This window comes from Panthera uncia, chromosome E1, assembly GCF_023721935.1.
Source record: "Panthera uncia isolate 11264 chromosome E1, Puncia_PCG_1.0, whole genome shotgun sequence".
In the NCBI taxonomy this organism is placed as follows: domain Eukaryota; kingdom Metazoa; phylum Chordata; class Mammalia; order Carnivora; family Felidae; genus Panthera; species Panthera uncia.
The window spans coordinates 16,294,120-16,321,392 of record NC_064814.1 but is presented as its reverse complement, the minus strand read 5'-3'; the positions used below and the strand labels follow the sequence as shown (position 1 = coordinate 16,321,392).

Here is a 27,273-nt window from a genome sequence, read left to right as displayed (position 1 = left end):
CTTTTTTTTAGTGTTTATTTATTTTTGACAGAGAGAGAGAGAGAGAGAGAGGCAGAGCATGAGCAGGGGAGGGGGCAGAGAGAGACAGAGACACAGGATCCAAAGCAGGCTCCAGGCTCTGAGCTGTCAGCACAGAGCCTGATATGGGGCTTAAACCCACCAGCCGCGAGTTCATGACCCAAGCCAAAGTCAGACGTTTAACCCACTGAACTGCCCAGGAGCCCCTGACTTCTCTTTTTAAAATATGGCCTTCAAGGGGCGCCTGGGTAGCTCAGTCCCTTAAGCATCCACAACTTGATTTTGGTTCAGGTAATGATCTCACAGTTTCGTGGGTTCAATCAAGCCCAGCGTTGGGCTCTACACTGGTGGCAAAAAATCTGCTTGGGATTCTCCCTCTCTTTCTGCCCCTCCCCAGTTCATGCTCTGTCTCTCTTAAAATAAGTAAATAAATAATTAATTTTAAGAAAATAAAATAAAATATGGCCTTTGAAAGGATACTTAGATCCTAAGAGTGGCAAGTGAACTCACTGAGCAACATTTTACATGAACAGAGAAAGTATGATGCCTGAGAACAGCAGCATCACTAACATGAATCTGAATGTTAGCCACAGTTTTTCCCTTGTTAAATGACTCTCCTCTCCTAAAAAATGTAAAAGGTAACTAAAAATATACATATTTATATATGCAATTTATGCAATAACAGAGCAGACATGTGGTAGGACTATAAGGTATGAGGTTAGATGTAAATATTCTAAAAATTCGTAGATATGACCTTATCTCTTGTAAATTAGAGGAAAAAATATTTTTTCTTTAGTATCTTTTGAGACAGAAATATTACATCTATAATTCATATCTTTTTACCTATGTCTATGAGAAAGTAGGGGGAAAGAAATAGTAGCATAAAGAAAAGAACACAGTGATTAAAAGAGGTCTTTCAAGTGAGACTCGCATCACACTACCTATATTATGTGGTCTTGAACAAATTATTCAACTTTTCCAAGCTTGGATTCTGCATCTTTTTTTTTTTTAATTTTAATTTTAATTTTATTTATTTTAAAATAGGCTTCATATCCAGTGCAGAGCCCAATGCAGGGCTTGAACTCATGATCCCGAGGTGAAGACTTGAGCTGAGAGATCAAGAGTCGGATGCTTAACTGACTGAGTCACCCAGGGGCCCCAGATTCTGCATCTTTAAAGTGTGGGCCACAATCTCTTAGGAGTTGTTATGAGGATTACATTTATATTTATTTTTTTAATTCATGTATTTTGAGAGAGAAAGAGAGTGAATATGAGTGGGGGAGGGGCAGAGAGAGAGAGAATCCCAAGCAGGCTCTGCTAGGTAAATGCAGAGCCCCACGCAGGGCTCAATCTCATGGTTTCGTGAAGTCATGACCTGAGCTGAAATCAGGAGTCAGATGCTTAACCGACTGAGCCTCCCAGGTGCCCTGAGGATTACATTTAAAGAGTAATGTGTAGTGCTCGCTTTGCCAGCACATATATTAAAAACTTGGAACCATACAGAGAAGATTAGGATGTGGCCCCTGTGCAAGGATGATACGCAAATTTGCGAAACATTACATAAAAAAAATAAAAGAGTAATGTGTATATAAGGCTAAAATGGAAGATATTAATATTTATTATCCTTTAGAAATAGGCAGCTGAAGCATAATGTGCGACTCAAGGACATAGACTGAGCTATCCCTGGAGATGAAACTAAAATATGGATCTTAGACTCATGGATCAACCACAATGCACACAACAGACCTTTGAACATCTCTAAACTAAGTGGTCTGTGCAATCATAATGATAATATGCCACTTAACTCTCAAGGATATTGTAAAGATTTAAATGAACTCATCTTTGTAACACAATGAGCATAGTGCCTTGCTCACAGAATGTGCTCACTACTAGATGATGATGTGGTTATTAGTATATGATGATGATGGTGATGATGTGATAGGCAATGGAGGAACATGGAGATGGACAAAGTGAATTTCAAGATGCTGACCAGAATGTTCGGCATCTAGAGGCAGTGATTTATGACATCAAACTTCAAGAAGTAATCTACTCATGTTTCTTGCCTCAGTTCTGCCTCCTTATCTCCCTGCACCCAAAAGGATAGCTCTTATTTAACAGATGAAGTTACTCTCTTTAGTGGAATATGTATTATCCCAAGAGTACTAGTACAGTTCCTCTTGTATGTATGATGTTGAAAGGTACAGTAAGTTGAAGAAGTGCTTATAGTATGAGAAACCTAGTGGTTAGTTTCTGAATGTTTTACAAACTGAATTAAAAGTATGTTGTATGACATTGGGTCCAAGATTCTGGTTTAAATTTCAAGTTTAAATTCTGTTATCCTCTATTATTTTTGTCTACCAGATTCTAAGCTCCTTGAAGACAAGGACTATAGAATAGTCATCTCAGAGATGCCAGGGTGGCTCATTCAGTTGGGCAATGGATTCTTTGGTTTCAGCTCAGATCATGATCTCACGGTTTGTGAGTTTGAGTCCATGTCGGGCTCTGCACTGGCAGCGTGGAGCCTGCTTAAGAGTCTTTCTCTCTCTGCTCCTCCCCTGCTCGCTTTCTCTCTCTCTCAAAATAAATAAATAAACATTAAAAAAAGAATAACCATCTGAGAACAGTGTTTTGAGAATGACATATAATGATGTTTTCCATTTTGCACCAGTTTTCAATAATGGCTGAAAACATGCTGATTAGTCATCTGGTCATACACAAGAAGCTGTATGGAAAGATGAGTTGCTTAGTCTGATGGAAAGTAGATCATGGGTTAACTGGAGGACAGAACTATCACACCACCAGGCAAGTCACTGAGTTAGAGATCAAAGCAGAAATTTTTATTCTGACTTCCCTTAATACAAAAAGAAATAAACTGTTTGCATTACTTTTTGGTTGCACATCAGAAGGTTATCTATAAATATGCAAAAGTAGACACCGACTTAGCTTAGAGGTCTTTCTTTTCTTAGGGGTTTTATAAGTCTCCTCCCACTCCTGGTTTTTAAACTAATAAAACATATTGTTCTATTCACCACATTACGTTCTTTAAGATTTGAAAAAAAAAAAAAGGCTGGCAGTTAGATGGAGGCAGAAGCAGTGTTGCTTAAGAGTCTATCCATTTTCCATACAATTTCTGTCATGTTAATAATGTACCTCACTGGATGTGTAGAAAAGAGAAAGCAGAATAACATATAGGCATGGAAGAACAAGTGTAAGGAAAAGAACACTAAAGTCAGTTTTTATAGAATTTCGTCCTAAAGCTAAATGTCAGCTCCCCAATGGATAATATTTCTATGATTAGAAACAAATAACTTGGGAAACTTTCAATATTGTGGAAGACAAAAATCTCAAAATCCTACCAGGGAGGTTCTGCTTCTGTATACCCAAGTAAGCTTCTGCTAGATGGGCCCTCTCACAGAGTGACTTTAAATTCTGGACAACGGACAAAAAGCAACTATCTCAAGGCCCTGGAGATTAAACATAATACAGTCTGGAAGAGAGCTAACAATTGCAAAAAACAAAAAACAAAACAAACAAAAACACAACACAAAAACAAACAAAAAACAGATTTGGATGAGTTTCTCTTTAAAAAATTATTTTTATTTTTATTTTTTAGCTTCTGGGTTAAAAACAGACCACAGCACTGCATGGGGTCAATAAAACTCCAATAGAAAACCAACAGTTTTTCTACTCTAAAGTATCAAAAGACAGAGCTTGTAGGAATAGCAGTCACTGAAAAGTTAGGGGAAGAGGATTTCCAGAAAAAAGAGAGAGAGAAAGAGAGAGAGTGTGCGCTGTAAGGAGGCAGCCAAAATTCTGTGTGTAAACTCTGCTCAAACCTCTGGCTAATTGCTGAACCATGCATTGTATGGGACAGACTGGCTAAGTATAAAACAATTGAACTGAACTCAACTGATGCCCAAAAGATAGAGTTTTCCATTAAATCAAACCAAGTTAATTGCTTGCTAAAAGAAAAAAAATTAGTGATGCTCTTTGAAGGAATATGACAAAATCCAGAATATCTACTAAATGAAATGTTTAGGACACAGAATTACTCATCACATGAAGAACCCGGAAAATAGGACCCATTATCAAGTGAAAAGATGGAGACCAACCCTGCAATACTGTAGATACTGTAATCAGCAGATAAGAAACTTAAAGCAGCTATTATAATGATTTTCAGAGAAGTAAAGGAATATATAATCTTAATTAAAAAAAGGCAAGAAAATCTCTGATTTTACAGAAACTGTAAAAAAGAACCAAATGCAAATTCTAGAACTGAATAACATAATAGCTAAAATTAAAAGTCACGGAATAGGTCTAACAGTATTTAAATGTTTAAATATGACAATTTAAATGACAGTAAATAGTATGTACATATATGTATGTATACACACAGACACACAGACACACACACACACACACACACAACTTTTAAACAAAAAGTTTAAACAAACACACAAACACACACACACAACTTTTAAACAAAAGTTTAAAATGACAGAAGAGTCAGTGAATTTGAAGATAAATGAATGAAAATTACCCAATCTGAAGACCACAGAGAACAAGGATTAAACACAAAAACCAAAACTGGGGCACGTGGGTGGCTCAGTAGGTTAAGCAACTGACTTTGGCTCAGGTCATGATCTCGCAGTTTGTGAGTTTGAGCCTCACATTGGGCTCTGTGCCTACAGCGCAGAGCCTGGAGCCTGCTTCAGATTCTGTGTTTTCCTCTCTCTCTGCCCCTCTCCTGCTCACATTCTATTTCTCTATCTCTCAAAAATAAAAATTAAAAAATATTTAAAATAAAATAAAAACAAAAACAAAACAAACAAAAAACACCTCCGGACCTGTGAGGTGATATCCAAAGGTTTAACATATATGTAATTAGAGTCTCAGAAGAAGAGAAACGAGGCAGATAAAATTTTTCAAGAAATATTGGCTAAATATCTCATATCTGTAAAGGACAGAAAGTTTCATAATCGAGGAGTTCAGGATAAATAGAACAGAAACAAATTAGGCTCATCGTACTCAAACTGCTAAAAACCAAAGAAAAAGAGAAAATCTTGAAAGCAGCCCGAGATAAGCAAGATAGGTAGGGCAGGGGTGTTAACATATTCTTACAAAGTGGAAATCAAGTAGTGCCTTATACCTAATGGAACACGACATATAGAAATAGGGATGGCTGGGTGGCTCAGTCGGTTGAGCATCCAACTTTGACTCAGGTCATAATCTCACGTTCATGAGTTTGAGCCCCGCATCAGGCTCACTGCTATCAGCACAGAACCCACTTCGGATCCTCTGTCTCCCTCTCTCTCTGCTCCTCCCCCACTTGTGCTGTCTCCCAACATACATTAAAAAAAAGAAATACAGAAGTGAACAATAAACCATTTATGGCTATAATCAATAAAATAAAAAACAGAGACATAGTTATGTTGGGAGGAAAGGCGGAAGCAGTGCAAATAAAGTTACTGTTTCATTAGATGTTTTAAAACTAATCAATAAATGTCAGCAGAAGCATGCTAATCTAAAGACATGGTGTTAACTACCAAAAGAAATAGCCAAAAGTGTTTAAGTGACTGTCCCCTAGAGGAGTGGAATTAGCAATGAGAAAGGGTGAGGCTAGGGACTATAGCTTTTCATTTTAAGCCTTTCTGTACACTTTGACTTTTCATTAAAACACACACACACAAACCTATTAGAGAGCAAATGCTTCTCCCATTAGAAAAATTTTAAGTCATTAAGTATTTATTGGGTAACTATTTTTTTTTAAGTTTTTAAAGTTTACATATTTATTTTGAAAGAGAGAACAGGGGAGGGGCAGAGAGGGACAAAGAGAATCCCAAGCAGGCTCCACACTGTCAGTGCAGAGCCCAAAGGGGGCTCAATCCCATGAACCACGAGATCATAACCTGAGCCAAAATCAAGAGTTGGACGCTCAAATAACGGAGCCACTCAGTCGGCCCTTGGCTAACTTTATTTTTACTTTTTTTTACAGAGAGAGAGAGAGATTGAGATAAAGAGAGAAAGAAAGAGAGTGTGAGCATGCCCACGAAAGCAGGGGAGGGGCAGAGGCACAGGGAGAGAGAAAACCTCAAGCAGGCTCCACGCCCAGCATGGAACCCAACTCAGGGCTCAATCTCAGGACCATGATATCATGACCTGAGCTGAAATCAAGAGGTGGATGCTTAACTACTGAGCCACCCAGACGGCTTTAACATGTAAGACATTATGATAGGCATCAAAACTGGCTTTTTCTCTTCCTCAAAACCTAGTCCTTAACCTGATCTATGCGGAGTTGTCAACAAGACAGCTGGATTTACTGGTTAATACTGGGAGCTCATAAAAGAGAGTTCTGAGTTCTTCACATCAGCGTAAGATATTTCCAAGTCATGGGCATGTATTAGATCACCTAGAAGAAAGAATGGGCAGACAGATCTTCTAAAAGCACATTCTTCTCAAGTAACTAGACTTCCTTTCATGACTTATTGTTAGGTCTAGCCCTAGCCACCTGTTTATGCATATTTTGCCCCTATACTATTTGGCTGAAGTAAATGGTTCATGCTGGGTTATTTTTCCAAAATACTACAAAGAAGAGTCCACCAAACCTCTCTCCTCCTGGGCAATAAGATATTGTAACTTAGGTTCTGAAATCCTGAATACTCCATGATTCCAAACTGCTGACTTTTCTACATATTCATAAAACACAGCCAGTTTCTCTTCATATTATCATGTATTTTCTTTTTTTCCCCCTCTTCTCTCACTAGCAATTTCTTAAGAACTTATTATTTATGAATTGATGTAAATTTACAAATCTTTCTATAATACTTTCACAGTATTCAAAAGTTATCTTGAAGAGCCTCCAAGAACCAATTTTCCTGATTTCCCATTAATGTAAAATATCACAAAATTAAACTCTGCAATTTGGTATGTTTGGTAATTTAAAGAGGGACTAATGTTTATATTTTTTAAGTGTTCTGGAGAAAAAGAATTTATTAATCAAGTTTATTATGTTAACCGTATTATGTGGAAATGCATAATTAATATATGATACAATCATTGACTTATACCATCTCAAAATTTGAAGGGTGAATATCTAAGGATCCTCTCTATATCATAAGTCATATGGCTTGTGGGCCAAATCTGGCCATCTAACTTTTTATGATCCATGAATTAAGAAGGCTTTTAAATTTTTCAAGAAGTTATTTTAAGTGGTTATATAAATACCTACATAATATTCTTGATTTTACCTGTTAGCCAACAAAGCCTAAATTATCTACATTGAGAAAAAGTTTGCTATTGTCATAAATGGTCAGTGCAGTATAGCTATTAATAATAAACATTACCAGGAAGTCACTTTTATCTTATTCTCAAATAAGTAATAGAATTTTTAATGAGCAAGTTATAGTAACATTTTCATAGCACAATCTGTATTATGAGGTGTACTAAAGTCGAGTAAGTGTCCATTTAAAAATTATATTAATCTCAGGATAACTGAAAATAATACATAGGGTACAAAGAGAATGAAAAAGATAGAAAAAAAAGGTGTCACTTTTGACCAACAGTCATCAACCTTTTTAAGCTTCTAATGTTTGGTTCCCTTCCTTTCTTTGACACAAGAAAGAATAAAATCAGCTACAGCGATAACAGGTCGCCCTGTTCACTGAGAAAGAAGTGCCAAACTTTCAGCTTTAAGAGGCTTAATGGAGTCAAATGCTGGTGGTAATGTCACCTAAGTCTCTGCTTTCCCCTATGGTAATAGTGATACGTCTCTTTGTTTCTTTTCTTATGGGAAGTCCAGTTACTCCCTACCAATTCTAAAGTAAAGCAGGCTCAAGTAATTAAGAACTTTGCAGTCCTTCCCTACAAGGCAAATCCATTTTACAGCCAAACTCTGGCCAAAGCGTACTTTGTTTGCCCTCTAAACTTTATACCCAGTCTGTTCAACTACAGAGAGAATAGCCAGGCAGCTTAATCTACGTAGTATAGCCATTTTGTTCTAGATAGAACACAAAGGTACCTACTGCCTGCGGTTCCCCTTCCAATTGATATCAAAAGCAAGTAGTGTGTAATTCTATTTGAAACGAGCTGGTGAAAAATACCTTCCCAAGAAGCTGGGTTGTCTAGATAAGTCAATGTCAGACTGTAGCATGCATCAGAGTCACTTAGAGGGCTTGTTGAAGTGCAGATTGGTGGACTCCATCCTCAAGTTTCTGATACAGTAGTTTGGTGGGGGGCCCAAGAATCTGCACTTCCAAAATATCTCCAGGTGATGCTCTTGGTGCCAATCCACAGACCGTACTCTAAACTAGATGATCTCCAAAGTTCCTTCAAAATTTGAAAGCTGTGGAATAATGTCACAGAAAACGTCTTGAAAATAAGTTGCTTACACTTGACTTGAACATCCATTAATACTGGATATTTGGATCAGTCCTGTGGTGAAAACCAATCCACACACAAATCCACACAACTGATGCAAACAGAAAAAAACAAAATGAGAAATTTTCTCTGAAAAAGTAATGACGATGTGGTATTTGGTAAGAGATAAATGTTTAATCCTTCCCTTCCCTTTTTTCATGGGGTGGAGAAGGGATTGTTCACAAAGAAAAACCAAAATATACACCCAGTCGACAGACGATCCTGGTATTTTCCTTCTCCCCCAACAGCTTTTATGTTATGTATCTTCAACCATTATTGCCACAGACTTAGCAGCAATCTTTTTAGTCTAGATCTCTATTACGATCAATTTTAATCTGCACATTATGTAGCAGTAATTACATTCTTTTTGCTTTTAAACATTCTACTTTGTCAAATTGTGCTATGAGCTAAAAAAGCACAGTGGAGAATCAGTCTTATATTCCTACTGCTATAACACAACATATTCCTTAGCAGTTTGGTTAGAGCTGTTTTAAGTAAATTCTATTTAGTCACATTTCTTGAAAAACCTCTCCTGGGATTTTAAATTCCAATCAGTATTTTGTGTCTTCTGATCTGCTCCATGTTTCTCAGCTTTAATTCCCTGAAGCTTACTCTTTGTTGATGCTGTCTAAATTGTAAACTTTGCTAAATTCATTTTCCCACAACTGTGAAGGAATAAAAAGTTAATCTGTTTTGTTTTTAGATTTCTAAAAAAGAAACTGATTATTAATTATTCATAGATTTTAGTGGAGTTTGTGCATCTCAGTGTAGGCCACAGGGAGGTATATATATTACAACAAGTAGTTCTAAATTTGGAGTTTTAATACAATTTCAAATGTACTAAATCAGAGCTTCAAATTCTCAGGGAAGCCTCATGGCAAGAAAAAAAATATTTTGCTCTTTATAAATACATGTAGAATTGCTTGGTAATAATATCCACAATAAAACACTTTATTATTATATAGATTCAAATTATAAATTAGGTCAGGCCATGTCCCCTGAAATGTAAACAGTGAATTAATAGATTTATAAAGTAATTGTCAATACTGACTCCTTTTAAGACAGGAATTAAAAAACAGCTAACAAAAGATAATAAATCTTTTTATGGTGCTACCTAATGAGAAAAATAAAATGGTTAAGATGAAAGAAACAACTGGGGCACCTGGGTAGTTCAGCTGGTTAAGCATCTGAATCTTGATTTCGGCTCAGGTCATGGTATCACATTTTATGAGATAGAGCTCCTCACTGGGCTCTATGCTGACAGCACAGAGCCTGCTTGGGATTCTCTCTCTTTCTCTCTCTGCCCCTCCCCTGCTCTCTCTCTCAAAATAAATAAATAAACTTAAAAAAAAGATGAAAGAAACAACCTAAATATTGAAGGAGAAATATAAATAGCTTTCCTAATTGTATTTCCTAGTTTATAACTGTGTAGACATATAATAGTATTACTATAAGGGAAATAGAAGGTGGTGACTATATTTTTTCGATTTAACTGCACTAATGACAACAGGCAGATACAAAGCTAACTCTCTTGTTCTTAGTGGTTATGTGTTTCTGTACATAGGTCTACTTCAGGTTTAGTAGCTCTATCACAGTTTTTATAAGAGTTTTCAAAATTACTCACATTATTAGTAATAAAGATCACTTAAAATTTGTAGGTTTAACTGTGAGCATATACGAATGGCATAGCGTAGGTAATATTCCATGCTCACTATAGGCCACACAATGCTAAGCACTTGACAGACATTGTTTGCTTATCCTCATAACTTTCTTATGAGGCAGTAACTCTTATTATGCACATCTTATGAACAATGAAACGGAAACTGGAAGAGTAGGAATAACTTGTAAAAAGTCCCACAGCCGATGAGTGGTAATGCTCGAAAATGAACTTTATATGTCTTACTACAAGGTCCAGGAATTTAACCACTTCTGTAAACTACCTTAGGTATGCACCTCGGCCCCAAGGAACAGAGTACTCTTTTTACACGACTGTCTAGTTTGATAGAGGGCATTTAGGCTCAGTGGATAGGGGTGACATGTTACTAAACACAAATCCCCATTCACAATTAAATTTGGACCTAAGTTCTATACAGATTAAACCAGGCCTATTCCATACTAATCTATGGATTCTCTCAAATCCTATGATTCCTATGGATTCTCTTCTCAAAAAAGGACTATGGAAAAAACATGATGCTAATATACACTAGAAGTCTTCCTATCCTATACTGATAGCAACTAGTTAGCAGTTGATCAGTTTAAAAACCTTTTGGAAGAAGTGGGGAAAAGACAAAAAATGATATATGTATGAAACTCTTTAACTTAAAATATAAATGTACATTTATTCACCAAACTTCTGATATAAAGCCAAGGCCTTTCTGTTTGAACATGAATTCCAATTTCTCTTTCTGGATAAACTATTGTAAAATGTAGAGTCTATTCATTTTCTTAAAAAAAAAATTTTTTTTTAATGTTTATTTATTTTTGAGAGAGACAGAGACAAAACTTGAGCGGGGTGGGGCAGAGACAGAAGGAGACTCCCTGGAGCCGAAGCAGGCTCCAGGCTCCGAGCTGTCAGCACAGAGACCGATGCGGGGCTCGAACCCACAAACCACAAGATCGTGACCTGAGCTGAAATCAGACGCCCAACCGACGGAGCCACCTAGATGCCCGTCTTTAAAATAAAACAAATTTAGACAACCTAAGTATAGATAGATTTTTAAAATGTTTTTAATTGAATAAATTTGGCATGTAACACTGTATGAATTTAAAGTATATAGCATGTTGCTTTGATATATTTCTATATAATAAAATCCTGATACAGCAATATTTATCACATAATTATAAATCATTGTTGATATTCATTATATTGTAATTAGATTTCTATGGCTTATTTACTACTCATCACAAGTTTGTACCCTTAAAAACCGTCAATCTTATCCCCCTCAGTGTTTTTATCCTAATTCATTACAGCTTTTTTTAAAATAGAATTACCTTTGTTGACATTTTAATTGATTTTTTCCAAAATTTTTAACTTGGTTTTCCTAAAACGTTACCATTATAAATGCCCTCTTTGTTGCATTCATATTTCATTAGCTAATATATAAAAATTTACTTATAATATCATTAATTTAACTGCCTTTAAGTAAGCGCATGCCACCATAAGGTAACAGAAGTAACTGGGTAAGTAAGAAGGTGGCCAACTGCCTGTAATATCCACCTCATCCTAACAACAGTCAGTAGGTGTCTAAAGGGGAATGGAGAACATTAATTAATCCTGCAAGTAGTTAAGGGAAGGTCAGTTAAGAAAGCTTCTACTGTTACTAGTAGAGCTAAGCCATCCTGCCTAGGGCAGTTACATGCAGAACGCAGATAATGTAAGATTGGATTCAGAAGTCTAACTGAATATCTTCAGATATCAAGATGCCTGCAAAGTGCCAGTTATCAAGATTTATATCTGCAAATAAAACACAGAGTATAAAATCCTGCCAATCCACTATGGGAACTGATAAGAGCCAGTGTCCATAATTAAAAAAACAGTGGTGACCTAAACAGTGATGGGGTACCACATTAAAGCATGAAGAGATTTCCATAAAAGGGAGTTATCTGATGTTATGACTACAATTTTTTAAAGTTTTTATTTAAATACCAGTCAAGACACAGTGCGGTATTAGCTTCACATGTACAACTTAGTGATTCAACATCTCCATATAATACCTGGTACTTTACTGACTACATTATTAACAATAAACTATTGGAGAATTAAAATGTCAAAAGCAATACTAAAAATATAAAACAAAACTACTTCAGATAGATTAACATTGACCAAAAAAAAAAAAAAAAAAAAGGTTTTTTTAAAAACCCAAGGCATAACTTGGGAAAAATTATATAATTAAAATTAGAATAAAATTAAAATTAAGTTAGAAGTAGAAGAGGTAGTTCATAATTTAAATAATCTAAGCTGGGGGCACATGAATGGTTCAGTCGGTTAAGTGTCTAACTATGGCTCAGGTCATGATCTCGTGGTTTGTGAGTTCAGCCCTGCATCAGGCTCTGTGCTGATAGCTGGTAGCCTGGAGCTTGCTTCAGATTCGATGTCTCCCTCTCTCTCTGCCCCTCCCCTGTTCATGCTCTGTCTCTCTCTCTCTCTCAAAATAAATAAACATAAAAAAATAAAATAATTTAAGCTAAATAGTCTAGATATTAAAATAGCTACAAAAACTGTTCCTTTAGGCAATGACTTATCCCCAGAAAGAGGAAGAGTAGAAAACACTAGACATTTGGGTACAATAAAAAGAATTCCCCAACACAATAGAGAAAACCTAGGTGTGGGTACAAGAAAATAATGGTAATTTTTAATCTCAGTTTTGCCAAACTAAAGCTGACCTTTTCCGGTACTTAAAAAGGAGAGACTTAGAACCACAGTATGCCCCTAGCCTTGAGCTTAGGTAAGCTGACCTCATACATCAGAGCAACTTTTCAGTAAGAAATTCTTAAACCAAGTCAAAATTGGCATAAAGCTATTTCTTCCTCTTCTAGGCACTATAATATTTTCAGAGATTCTTGAGCCTCAGAGAGGGGAGAAGGAGCCTGATTTGCCATACTTAATTCTAGCCTCAGTTTAAAAGTGTTTAATAAGTCTGATCAATAAATAAAATGGCGAGTCAGGCATTTTCAAGACTTCACTTCAATAAAATCTTAGTGAACAAAATATTTAATATTATACACAGGTTATCTGCTTTGGCCGGCTTAGCTGAATTCAAGCTAGTATTACTGAAGTCCTAGGTAAGCTCAGAATGTTCCACTGATTTATTCAACAAATGTTTATTGAACATCTACTATGTTCCAGGCACTGTGCTAACAACTGGTAATATAATAATAAACAGGATAAATATGGTTTCTGCCTTGTAAGGAGACAAGACCTACATCACACACATACTAAATCACAATAAAAGTTAACAACAACTGGACAATTATGATCTGAAACCATTCAAAGTATTTTACTCATTTAATTCTCACAACAATTGTATGAAGTAGATACTATTATTACCTGTTTTTTTACATATGAGGAAGCTGAGGCACAGAGAGGTTAAATTACTTGCCCAAGGGCACAGAACTAGTAAGTGTCATTCAGGATTCAAATCCAGGCAGTCTAGTTACAGAGTCCACACACTATGTTATACAGCCATTTATGCTAACCAACACTGCTAAATAATTAAAAACTTATATTTGTAACAAATGCTAACATGAAAAGCCCACTCTGCACTGAATGTATAATTTTGCCATAATTCTAACCTTCTCATTATATAATTATAATATGACAATATACTTGTTTATTCATATTGTCGGGGAAGGGGATTCTTTTAAACAAGGTAAAGGAAATTATACACTTATGGATTGTTTTAGTTCGACCGTGAAACCAATTTCTACTGGAAGTAACACAAATTCACACTGAAATACTTGGAACATTAATGATTACTGTAACAGTGTTCCAGAGAAAAGTCCACACTAGTACCCACCGCTATTGACTGCAAGATGTTTTCTAAATCTAGGCATGCTTTAAACATTCTCATCAGAGCTTTAATTACTCTCTGCTCACTTTAATAACTTAACCTAACAAGAAAAAGTAAAAACACTTTCCCTTATCACCAAAGGAAAAACAGGAAAAGTAAAGATAGGTACAGGAAGAAATAAACAGGGTGTTGCAATAGCCAGTAAGTGACATTGTCATCAATTATTATTATTATTCAGTAACTTACCATGAACCATATGGTAAGTTTTCACAATGCTGTTGTGAAAGCAATTTGCCCGTAAAAACACATCTAATCCTGACAAACCCTGCAGGAACTGTTCTACTTATTTCACAGATGAAGAAACTGAAACACAGAGAGGTTACAGAACATACCCAATATCACAAAGCTCGTAGGTGGTAGAATATGAACTACTACATCATATTGCAGGAATTAATGTAAGATAGTCATCTTGCTTTAGGGATAACTTAAATTAGGTTAAAATAAAAATGGGAAATTTATTGGGATGATGTTAAATGAAGAGAAACTTATTTTATCTTCAAACGTCTTGAAGAGTCCTATTTCTAACTATATATTACAGACACAAAAAACCAACTGAACTCCAAGAAGTGTACTTGGCTGTGGATAACTCGCTAGGTGCTTCCTTCTCCCCTCTCTACTCTCACCTGCTTCAGGTGGCCTCTCTCCCTTTCTCCTCTTTAAAGAAATAGAATACTGTTTGCCTAATGTAGATCACTGCAGCTAAGAGACTGGACTAAGGCTCTGGAAAACCAAAAGCACAATCACTTAACAACAATAGATTCATGGTCCCGTATGAATTCATATTCCTGACTTCTAAGCGAATGAAAATGGTGATTAAGTATTCTCTAAAACCCCCGCAAACTTTGGCTTCCATAACAGTTTTACCACCTTGGTTCTCCCAGTATCTTTCAGACTCTCCCTTAATTCATCTCACCCTTCTTTTGACATGGGTTTTCCCCTTTCACTCCCTTAAGTGGATATTCCTTAAGATTTTCTTCTTCACCCCTGAGAGGAGGTACAGAAGTTAGAGAAAGACCTAAGTTGGAATCCTGATCTCTTATGCTTAAATTGCTTACTGGTTAACCTGATTAGGTCTTGCTTTCTTCATCTGTAAGATCAGAGCCATAAAAATTTAAACTGCTACTGAAAAAATCAAGTGAATTAAAGTGAAATGCCTGTTAAATGCTCATGAAGTACTCATTTCCCACCTGTTCTGTTTATGTGTTCTCTCATTTTCAAGAAATTTTTACCTACTCTTAAAGTATAACTTACACATTTATATCTTAAAATCTTACTTCTTTTTCAAGTGTTGCAACCACATTTCTACTCTGATACCTTGTTACCACCTCAAACTCACTCCCGGTGCCTCAAAACCAGTTGCCTTAATCTCTCTGTTCCTATTAATGAGAACATCAAGTCTCATTCTTAAAGTCTTGGCATCATCTTTGACAGATCTTCCATATTCCTGGATCCTGTAACTGGCCAGTCACCAATTTTCTTATTCCTTAAAACCTTCCTCTCCATATACCTTTTCCATGGCTACCGTCTTAGCTTACCATTGCCCCAAAAACCTCCCCAATCCAGTCCTGGTATTCACTTCCACAGCATCCTATGTGAAACCTCTGTTCCAGACAAACTAATGTTATTTACCAGTTGAATGTGTCCTGTATACTCTTGCTTCAAGTTTTACTCAAGTCACTTTATCACTCCACTTTCTGATCCACATGATAATCTTTCCTCCCTTTAAAAAAAAATATGATTCTTTAAAATTAAAGCAGACTTTGGGTGGGGGTATTTGAGTTAAAATGTAGCTTTTCCATAATCTTCTGCAGTGCCAAAACGATTGCTGCCAAGCTTTGTTCTGTACGGTCACCCACTCTTCTTTCCTTCTAAATGACATAACTTCCTTTAGTCATTTATGTCCCTAAGTGTGCTCCTTGGAATACTTGTCATGATTTTGTGGGAGTTGTGTAAGAAAAAAGGGGTCTGTTGGCAAATTAAGTTTTAGAGGTGCTAGATTAAACAGTTAAAATAGGTTCCTTTATTGCAGGACTTCTCATAGCTTTAAAAATGATAAACTATTAGTTTCTCCATTATCATTTTTCTTTATTTCTTACTTGAAGGTATTCCTTTCTCATCTCACTACAGCTTGACCAGCTCCATCTCACTACTCACTCTTTTGAACTGAGTAAGTTTTCAGCTTTAACCAGATTCATTTTTCATCCCTACCTATTGATTCTCAATCTATTTCTTCAGGGAAATACATGCCTCTTATGTCAGGATCTTCATTTCCTGAAAATGATATCCAGACCAAGAGATCTAAGTGGTATGTCTTACATTTAGAAATTCATAGAGATAGGTAGCAATATGCTGGGGTATGCATGTTAATAGGAGAAAATAAGACATATTTTCCTGAAGAAGGAATTTTACTCAAAGATTTTTTTTTTTGGAAAACATGTTTTATGATTAAAAAATGTAGAATGTATCGCTTTCGGCCTTTTGGCTAAGATCAAGTGTAAAAAATGTAGAATGTAGATTATTTTAAAAGAAAAATATGAGACTATCAGGAAATTTCCACATTTGCTTTTGGAAGCAACTTTAGGCTACATCCCACACACCTCTGGTATGCATTCAAATTCCTCTGTCCTAAAGGTACTCCCAAGGAAAAGTCCAAGAACCACCAAAGTAGGTCAGTGGAGAGGACGGGTAGAGAAGAGCATTACTCAGAAAATGTTTCCTTTGTGCTAAGTCCTATACTAAATCCTTTACTATATTGTCTTTCTTACTGCCTATAATGACATTGCGAAAAGGCATTATTTCATTAAATTTATAAAAGGGAAGCTTCAGAGAGGTTGACATGCCCTAAGCTGCAACACTTACAAATGGTTAAAATGTTTTACTATACATATAATGTTAGAGTGATAAAGAAGACACAACTTATCATGGAAATATTATGACTGATTCCCATGAGAAAAAAATAACTAGGAATCATTCTTTTAAAATAATTTATCACCAACGTGAGATTTTAAGTTTTAATGTAGATCCTGACATAAATGAAGCACCTATTTCCTTGTAAAACATTATTTGTGGTACTAATGAATTTCTAGATATTCACAAGTGTTATTAGAATGACATGTGTAAGTTTTAGTTAACGGCAACTAGGGAGGACTCTTAAGCCTCTTGTAAGCTTTATACATTATTTCCTAGCACATTTCCTCCCAAATAAAAGCAGTATCTACTACCAATTAAGACTTTAGCCAGTTATCTGTTATATGAATAATACTGAAAAGACCTTAAAGGATTTCAAAAAGTAAACCAAAGATTTTTAAAATGAGGGGTTAAACTATAAATTACATAGTACGAGGCTTAATTTTTTTCATAGAATGCTGCTAGTTAAATCTATAATTTGAATCTTTATATACTGAAAAAAACCAGATGGCTCTCACTTAAAAAAACTTAGTATATGATAATACAGATTCACCAAATTAACCTACTGCAGAATCTCTCAAAATAGGGAGCTTCGTGGGCAGATTTTAATTTAGACAATTTATAAACAAACAAACATGTTTATATGCAATCTTTCAGGAATATATCCACTGGGCAAGGCCCCAAACAGAAAAAAAATCACAGGATATGCTAAGGAAGATTACAATAAATAAATATTAAAAATACTATCCTTATTAAAAAGTGCCCAAATTAGTCGCTGTTACGATTAATAAGAATTATGGTTTCAGAGATAATGGGACACAAAATCATTTGTATATATATGTTTGTGGGGATAAACTAGTCATAAAAGAGTGTCAGCTTGCAACATACACAGTTACTAACTAGACACAAAATTTAAAATTCCTATCTTCTTACACGACAATGGGTAAAATGTGAATATCCAATTCACTTAATCTATTAAATATATGCTTTCAAATAAAAGTAAAACCCTTTTATTAAAGACAGATATGACAGTACATGTAAATGATTAGTACCTTCATTATTCTTTAATATATTAATTCTCCCTATTTCTTAAGTGCTGGGCAAAGTCATATGTATAGACCTATAGGCAAAAATCTCAAAAATGGAAGAAGGATTATAATTAAAATGTAGTAACAACAAAGAAACAAAATCTCCCCCGACCCTCGCATTGTGCAAATTAAAGGAACCCAGTTATGTCCCTAAAATATATCTTCTCTGAACAACATGCATTTAAGAAGATCAATTAAGGAAGATAACTAACTAAAAGTATAAGCCCAGATGAAATGCCTTTTTCTTTTGTGAAGTGGCTGAAGATCAGTCTAAATATTCTAATTTTGAAAAACCAAAGTTCCTACTTTTAGTACATTTCTAAGTTACCATGGCTAGCTGAAGAACTAAAAAGAGAAAATAATTAAGAGCCAGAAAACAAGAGTCTTGTGAGAAAATTCAATCTAAAAATTCAATTTGCCTTAAATTGATAATTACTAACTGGTCTAAAAATACAAGAATGATAAATAATTTACCTTTCTCAATTGGAAAAACAGACACTATAAATAAAATAACAGCAATAATGTCAAGTTTAAAAAAAATCCTTACACTGTACAAGAACATCCATTCGTAAGCATTCTGATAATGAAATAAGCAGGCTTAAACAATTCTAGGTTCCCATACTGTCACGTTTTAAAAATGTATTTTACTTATAAGTATATTGCAATAAGAAGTAGAAATCTATGCTAGAATCACAATCTAACAAAAAAAAGCAACTTGACCATCACATTTACATTAAAAAATTAGTATCTTTCTTCACAATGAAATATTATTTTTAAAATATGAAAACTATTTTAACAGATTCATACCCACACAGAATAAAAGAACACACAATTAAAAAATAAATGTGCCTAATGACATTTCTTAATGGCTTCCTATAAACTAAGTGTCAAATTCTCTTAGGTTGCGTTTCTTTTCCTACAAAGCTCAAAGTAGGCCTTACAGCTCAGAAATCCATGTAACACATAAATACTCTACTCATCATACTCACAGGCTTTAGTTTTTCTTCCTCATTAGTCAATACCATATAGCTTTTTCTCCTGCAAACCTGAAAGGCTTCTTCTTACTCACTGGTCATGCTGTTATCAGATCTGACATATCCGTGATGACCCACACTTTAATCTTCCCCAGCCAGTTCTTCACACTGCCCAGAACTTACTGCGCGTTACAGGTGATACTTCTTACAGCAGATGTTGATTATGGTCCCAAAGCACAAGTGATGCTCCCAAAGGAGCTTAGAACCCCTAACAACATCACCTGCTTCTTTTTATATCCAGAGATGCAATGTGATACTTGTTTTGAACAGCTAATGATTTCAAGAAAGATTACAGATGAGTTCTTTTCATTAGATCGCCTGACAGAAGCTTATCCTTTCAGAATACTGCAGCAGAGATAGACTGTATGATTCCCTTAGGAGAAAAAGAAATGCTTTTATGTAATTTTTCCTCTGTGGCGCAGTTTAGTTTACCCTCCTGGTAGAGCAAACTGCTGGAAGGACTGGTTCTTAGGTTTCTAATGGCGCAGCATTAACATAGTGAATGATTCACGGATGTTCTTAACATTCAGGAGTAACACGGAGGGCTAGCAATGCAGCCCAGGTCCAGAGCTGATGAATGGTGCAGTGCTGCTGTTGTCATAGCAACCGAGAAGAAAAAAGCAGCACCATATAAGGAGCTGTGACATGGATTCTGGGAACAATTTATATTAAAAAGCTGTAAGCTCCTCGTGCCTTAAAGCTATAAACTCCTCCTCCTCAGATTTCACTGTTCTGAATTCCTAAATCAGCTGTGTGAATAAATATTACAAAATACAGTAACTAAGTAGACACTAACAAAACAACCACATCCTGAGGTAACGAAAAAGATTAATAACACTTTAGCAAGCTAATATGTGCCTGTGGTATCTTCATAATTTATTGGGTTAAATGGAAAAATTAAGACAGTGATAAGTAAAGAACTGTCAAGAATGTGATAGCAGAAAATTTATTTTTAAACAGAGATATTAAAAAACTGATTAAATGTCTTTCATTCAGAGGGTAAGTTTCAGATACACCAAAACTAGAGAACCATCAACTGACTGATATAGTAGCAACGGTATCATTTTCAAAGACAGGCAAACCACCTCCTGTATTCCTTCTAGAAGCATAAAGATTCAAAAGACACTAACTTCCCTGAAAATGCCCATAGCCTTTACTTATGATCCAGGAAATTCCTTGTGTCAATCACTGGAGAGACAGGGTTACTGTTCCATTCTATGCTTCTGAAGGCCTTCCCCTATGAGGCCTGGAGAACCTTTCTCATCAGTTTTTCCTTGCCTTCCAGGAATCCAGAAGAGTTCCTTCCCTTCCAGTGGACAGCAGGACAGTGTCAAAAAAGAAACACAGGAGAAGAGAGAACTAGGGACAGTGTCAGTGCATGAATTGAGCAGTGGCAATGGTACTCCCTCTGCAGTACTCTAGATGGCTCTGAGCCAACTTTCAGTAGGCTTCTGGAACATGAGCCACTGGTGCTATCCATCTATTTAGATAGGGGAATTCTACATGCAAGGGTTCTGTATCATAGTGATGTATGCTTCTCTCCTAGCACTGCATATATAATGAAATGTTCAGATACAAAATAAAGCAAAACAATGAGGTAAATCACTTATTACATTGTTCTCTTATGTGGGCAGTATTGCCACTGTAATAATAATTCTGGTATAATTATATATTTGTTAGTTATAGATTTATGATGTGTTCATCTTCATAAATGATGATAACCTCAGTGAAATGTAAATGAAAAGGACTACAGTTTAATAGAAAGGACACACACTTGACTAGTGTTCTGATTGTAGTTGTAATAATGCTTAGTTGCTTGGTAAGTCCTTAATTCCAATCCTCAAACTCATCAGCAGTACAATTTGAGTAATAACATATTTTCTACTTCTTTCTAAAGCAATGGTAGAAATAAAATAATGTAATGTAAAGCCTTGAAATTCTAAAAATCTGTTATCTTATTTAAAAATACCTAATTAAGCAAAACAGTGAAGATAAAATAGAAAATAGATTTCTACAGAAGTCAATAGGCAGAAAATGGCCAGAAAGAGTAAATATATTTCTGGCTAGTTTTCATGTTTGATTGAATATTTGGTCTCACCACACTGTACATATTTGTTGCAAGGAGTCATTTCATTTTAAAATTACAGTAAACATGGGGTACCTACTTTACAGTTGGTTGAGCATCTGACTCTTGATTTTGGCTCAGGTCATGATCCCAGGATCAAGGGATTGAGCTCTACATCAGGCTCCATGTTGAGCATGGAGACTGCTTAAGATTCTCTCTCTCTCTTCCTCTGCCCCTCTACCCCCCTTGCGCTCTAAAACTTAAAAAATAAAAAATAAAAATAAATAGAATTACAGAGATACTAAATAGTAAACAGAAATGCTGTGGACTAATGTTAAAGGATTATTTAAGATAATCATGTAAAAGTAATTCCACCGTCCCTACATGACTAATAATAATTGTCTTAAGAAAATTATAAGTTGGAGATAAAGTAGTATAAGTAATTTCTACAGAATGACAACACTAAAGAACATGCAAAGTGAGAAACTTGTTTCAAATGACTTTTAATTACTTTCACCTCACCTAACTAGAAAACTATAGGTCAAACCTAAAAGTAAGCATTTATGTTAGATTTGAAAATTCCACAGAGAGCATACCTCAGTTCTGTCTAACCCTTCTCTCTAGTAAAGTTTTAAAATCAAATATTGTCTTGGCACAATGGTTACTTTTGAGGGAAATTCTCTTTAGTTGTTACTTTTAGAATACCAAGAACTCAATACCTTTAGGAAAAAGAGGGCAGGTTCACATCTGTCCCAAATCAAGTTGAGCTGATCCATGCATTAGATAGATTCCAGAATAATTATGTTTAAAAAATGCAAACTTTGACAAATAATCATTTTTCCACTGACATTCATTTTAATGTTGCTAATGCTCTGTATTAGCTAATCAGCAAGAGGATATAGTTGAGGTACTTTAAAAGACAAAATATATAGGTTCTGTTTTTGTAAAAATGGGCTTAATTGATGGTACAAGTAGAGAGAGATTTAAGGGGCTAAAGCTATTTCATTGGCTACTAATTTTTAACTCCCTTGTGCTGAATTTAGGTAAACCATTCTAAAACTTAAAGAATTTTCTATTGTTTTTATTTTTATTCTTTCTCCAATCTTCCCCCTGTATAAGCTTTCTCTAAGAAGTAATCATCAGAATTAAACTTCACAGTGTTTAAAGGTAGGGTAATACTTATGAAGAGGTGAATACACGAAATTACTATTTTCACAGAAGTAAGAACGTATCCATCCTTCTTGTTACAGCAATTCAAGTTTTGGCCAGATTTCTAATGTGGAGTTTTTCCTTTACTAGGAATTGCTAATGCTCCAGATTATAACCAATTTGCAACAGTAAAATTGTGACTAAGAGAAGAGAAAGTAATACATTCCTAAATATCATATAATGTGGCCTCTACACATAAGACAACTATTCATCTGGTGGTCAAAAGGAGAGTAAGATAAGCTGGCAGGTTGGACATATGAAAAGCAATATTTACTTGATGAATGCATAAATGATATTTAAAGGATTTCTGAGGATAATTTTCATTATACACAGTTTTTACTTGATATGTTGACTTTATTACCTAATCCCTGAAAAAATTTCCCAAATGTGGGATGCTACTTCTAAATTATATTCTCAACATTTTAAAAGGATAATTAAGCTTGCAGGTGGCTCTTTCAGGATTTTTTTTATTGATAAATAGAACACAAAAGAGCATATTGAGCTACAAGATATACATATCAAATCTCCTTCCTCTCACTTTACTTAATTCATTAAATGAATGTGAATTTATGAAATTCACTAAATGATACAGATGTATACATAACTTTTAAAAAATATAATCACTTTAGAAGCCAGAAATACAGACTTTAACCTAGAAAGGGAGAGAAAATCTAGATGCTGAACCAACACTGGTACATATGAGAACATTGTTCATTATGTTGTCTAAACAAAACAAACCATTCATACACGTAGACAATTCCAAAATGATCATATCTCTATTTTTAATGCAGCCAGTGACATGAAAGAATAAATGACAAGATGATGTATTTATAATAAAGAAAACGTCCTCTGGAACATTCTGCCCTCTGGTGTTTAAAATGTTCATCAGAGAGGGAGCATTCTGTCATGCCACATGTTTATTACTTTTGGCGGGCTGAATGCATCAATTTGGGCACATAATTTTCTATAATAAGAAAAATATGGTTTAGCATTATAATAAGTCCTGTTATTATAATGGGAATATATATTCTGTGCTAAGCTTTCTATTATCCCATACTATCATTTACTTCCTGTTTGGAGAGTCACTAAGAGGATTTCTTTTGAATCATGGATATTGACTTATATGCCTTTCATGATGCTTTGTGACTGAGCAGTATTCCTGATGACCGATACTATTTAATTCTTACATTCAACACTTGACACTTTTAAACCTGCTTACATTCCACAGGAAGTAGGCAGAAAAGCAAGCAAAGAGATAGAGCCAATTAAGCATAAACATAGCCTTTCTAGGAACTATGGCATAAAATTGTTGTGAGTTTTCTGGGGAAGATCACAGGAGGCATGGACAAAGGAGTTTTTTTTTTTTTTTTTTTCCCTGTAACCTCCATGGTATTTGCCATGTTTTAAAGTGACGTCTGGGGTTCCTGGCTGGCTCAGTCAGAAAAGTGTGCAACTCTGTATCTCAGGGTTGTCAGTTTGAAAACCATGTTGGGTATAGAGATTACTTAAAAATCGTAAAAGAAAAAAAGAGGAAAATGATACATAACTCTTAGAACCACCACACGGCAGCTAAAAAGGGTATCAGAGATTATTAACCAAATGATTGTCAACTTTCCACCTGTTAGGATTCTTTTACTATTTTCTCCAATTATATACACTGAACATTTTGAAAGATTTAATGTACCAAAATTTTTATTTATTAATTTAAACAAAGATATACTATTAACTGAAGTTTCAAAAAAATGTGAATTGACCACAGTAAGATGATATAATTTCATTCAAAGGAAATTAAGCTAGCCAATGTAATATTATGACAAATAAATGTATATTTTCTTTGAGGCATTTTTAAATATTGAGGATTGTATCCACGATATGGTATTGAATGCTACAGAGCTTAATGATGGTAAGAATAATAATATTTAAAAAGTAACTGTCAAATCATACTTACATTTTATATCAGTAAGTGCTAGGCACATTAGAGAAACTGCAAACATTTCTGTACCACCCTCAGTCCTAAGGTTTTATTATTCTTACTGTACATTTACAGAAAAATAGGCTCAAAAAGAGTTAATCTATCCAGATATACAGCTTACAAATTAACGAGTGTGGAATTTTAACCTGGTTCTTTGTCCAAGAGCCTAGCTCTTGACCAATATGGCACTATCAGTTCTTTTGGGCCTAGAATTCTGAGCCTTAATTCTGCCACATTACAGATTTATCTAAATCTTCATTCCATAAATATCTGCCAAAAATTACTTTATGATGTGTTGTCCTTGTTAAACATCTTTCTTGATGTTGACCACCTGCCCTCTTAGAACTTTGCCTGTCATCTGCTCCTAGATTCCCTTTCCTTGGATTGATAGGTTCCACCTCCTTCCTGTGACACACAATTACCTATAGCTGATCATCCTAATATTTAGGGTCTGTTTAGGCCTCCACTTAGTGATTGCTACCAGACTGCATCTTACTAAATTGCCTTCTCCACCCCAGATCCTAGGTGTCCCTGGTTTAGTGGGCCACCACTCTAACAGGAATACTGATCAACTCTACACTTCACAGTTTAGGGAAGCAGATTTCTTAGAAAAAAAAAAAAAAAAAGCAGAGAATAGAACAGAAGCTATGAGCCACTGATGAGTAATTCTAAGAGGGAATACAGATTGAGAGTATAGGCTAAAAATTAATAAGTAATTTATATATTCACAAATGTATGTAAAATATAAAGAAAGAAACATGGCCATAGCAGGAATTTTCTGATAAAGACAGATCTGTGTCCAAAAAAGAAATACACAGAGAGAGGACATAATCAAAGATGAAGAGTGGAAAACCCTTCAATTATATTGTCAAGGAAGAATAGAACCCAAGCTGAGAAGAGCTGTTTCTAAGACAGTACAAAGGATTGTTGGGATATTTTTAGAATAAAAAGATGGACAAGGGAAAGCCAGATCCAGCGCATAAGAAAGATAACAAATGATTTTGTTATAAGCTTCCACTTATGAATCAGCTGCTATGACCTAAACTCTATGTTCTTGACATACATAATATCTTCTCCAATCCATACAATACTCTGTGAGGCAGAAATAATAAAAATGATAATAGTAATACAGATAAGCAAACATGCTCAGAGTAGGTAAGTGACTTGATCAAGTCATACAGCTAGTAAGTGGCAGAGTCAGGGCTTGAACGCAAGTATAATGGACTCCACAAAGTTTGCCATGCTTAACAACATCCAGCCTCCAACCAAGAGACATAGAACAATTACTCAACCCTTAATTTCCTTTAATCTTCTCCATAAATGAAAATATATTTAAACTAAAAAAGGTAGAAAAAATATTGCTAAGAATTAATGAAATCTAAGTTATGAGTTAAAAAACATTCAAAACACAGGCCCACACAACTGACATTTGGTTTCTAAAAGAACACAAGAATAGGAACATGAAATTACTACTAGCAGTCTTTGCAAAATCATACAGAAAATTAGGAGGACTACAGCACTAGACAGTGGCAAAATACAGATATGAACTAGTTGATATAAAATTTTTAAAAAGGGAAAAACACTAAGACTCAATAAGGGGTCAGAAGGAAAAGTAATTCCAAAATAACGTCATGTCTATTTTGATAGAAAAAAAGGAAATAACACAGAGGTAGGCCCATCTTGATATTGGAAAGGTCTTAAATGAAGTTCCTTAAGCGAGAGAAAAGGAGATCTGATGGTAGTTTTCTGGGATATAAAGGACTGCCATGGGAAAGAGAGGTTCATTTATGTCATACAGCTAAAAGGCAGCACTAGGAGTAATGGGTGGGAACAAAAGAAGGGCAGATTTCCACCCACGTAAATTAGAATATTGACAGTTAAAACTCTTCAACAAAGGAATAGGAATGCAACAAAGCAGAAAGCTTGTCCTCCTTGAAAGTTTTCACAACAGAAGCTGTTGACTATCCACTTAAATTTCTCTGAAAACTAAATTTGCTCACACGTGTAAAGTGCTTAATATTGTCTGGAACATAGAAAGAGCTAAATAAACATTATCTATTATTACTATTATCATTACTTAAACGTTTAGCAAAACTTGCCTGCAAAATCATCTGTGCCTGCTGACTCTTAGGGATCTTTGATTTCTATGGTAACGGGGCTAGTCATATTTTTATGTTTGTTTGAGTCAATTTTACAGTTTGTTTTCTTCCACATCCTCTGGTTGTTTTTTTTTAAGGTGTGCTTTTAATTATTATTTTTTTAAAGTAATCTCTGTGACCAGTGTGAGGCTAGAACTCACAACCCTGAGGATCGAGAGTCAAATGTTCTACTGAATGAGCCAGCCAGGCAACCTCATTTCCTCTAGTTTTTTTTAAGTTGTTTTGCCATAAAGCTCAATACTATAATCTCTTATAATAAGAAAACATTATCAGTGACTATTTCGTTTCATTTTTTTTAAGTTTATTTATTTATTTTTGAGAAAGAGAGAGAGAGAAAGTGGAGTGGGAGGAGCGGGAGAGAGAGAATTCCAAGCAGGTTCCGTGTTCATTGTGTCGAGCCCGACTGGGGGCTCAAACCCACAAACTGTGAGATCATGACTTGAAATCAAGAGTCGGACGCTGCGGGGCACCAGGGTGGCGCAGTCGGTTAAGCATCGGACTTTGGCTCATGTCATGATCTCATGGTTCGTGAGTTTGAGCCCTGCATTGGGCTGTCTGCTGTCAGCACTGCACCCACATCAGATCCTCCAACCCCCTCTTTCTCTGCCCCTCCCCATGCTCTCTCAAAAATAAACATAAAAACTTAAAAAGTTGGATGCTTAACCAACTAAGCCACCCAGGTGCCCCATCATTTATTTTATGTGTGTGTTATACATATTACTTATCTCTCCTCTCTCCTCTCTTTTTTACTTTGATCATTCCTTTCTAACATGTTTCTATTCTCTTAGTCTTTCCAATAAACTTGTTTGTGTCTTCACTATAATTTTTTTTTGTTT

The 27,273-nt window shown here is 35.3% G+C and overlaps 1 protein-coding gene and 1 non-coding gene across 7 annotated transcripts in view; one reads left to right on the top strand and one right to left on the bottom strand.

Moving 5' to 3' along the window:
- TANC2 (tetratricopeptide repeat, ankyrin repeat and coiled-coil containing 2) overlaps window positions 1–27,273 on the bottom strand; it is a 362,078-nt gene that overhangs the window by 182,177 nt on the left and 152,628 nt on the right. The gene's annotated exons all lie outside the window — the stretch shown is intronic.
- LOC125927793 (U6 spliceosomal RNA) lies at window positions 1,476–1,586 on the top strand. Its single transcript, XR_007459468.1, has one exon. It is a non-coding gene; the product is annotated as a U6 spliceosomal RNA (small nuclear RNA).